Source organism: Limulus polyphemus, unplaced genomic scaffold (genome assembly GCF_000517525.1).
Source record: "Limulus polyphemus unplaced genomic scaffold, Limulus_polyphemus-2.1.2 Scaffold2323, whole genome shotgun sequence".
In the NCBI taxonomy this organism is placed as follows: Eukaryota; Metazoa; Arthropoda; class Merostomata; order Xiphosura; family Limulidae; genus Limulus; species Limulus polyphemus.
In genome coordinates, this window is record NW_013667933.1 from 16,727 (window position 1) to 17,326 (window position 600).

The following is a 600-nucleotide window of genomic DNA, read 5'->3' on the forward strand; positions in this document are numbered from 1 at the left end:
TGAAAGCTGCTTTTTGTCTGATACACTCGTAAAGTGTAATGTACTTACTACATAACCACTGTTAGGATGTTAAGTTTCAAGATATTACTTGTTAAAGCGACATCTAGCGTATGTTGACCTGGTGACATCTCCCCACTGAATGCTATAATCCACTGTTAGGATGTTACCGTATTTTTCGGAATATAAGACGCACCGGTGTATAAGACGCACCCTTATTTTGAAGACAAAGTTTTGGAGAAAAAAAGCAACAGTCGCATTTGAAAGATTTTTATTGAACAAAAATTCAATTTGATACTTTAAAAATTAGTATATATATTGTTCTAGACACGAAAGAGCTCAAAACATCAAAATAAGAAAATACCGTAAATCAAGAAAAAAATAATGTTATTTAGTTTGGTTCAAAACCTACAAAATCTTCATTGCTTTCACTGTAATTTATTTTATTATTATTTAGGGAGCATTATAAATAGTTATGTTTTTAACAGAAAAAAAAACTACTATTGTTATAAATAACACATTCAACTGAACTAAACTATGCATGCCTATTTAAATATATTTACGCATGGTTTGTGTATATGGTATATATACACATATATTATT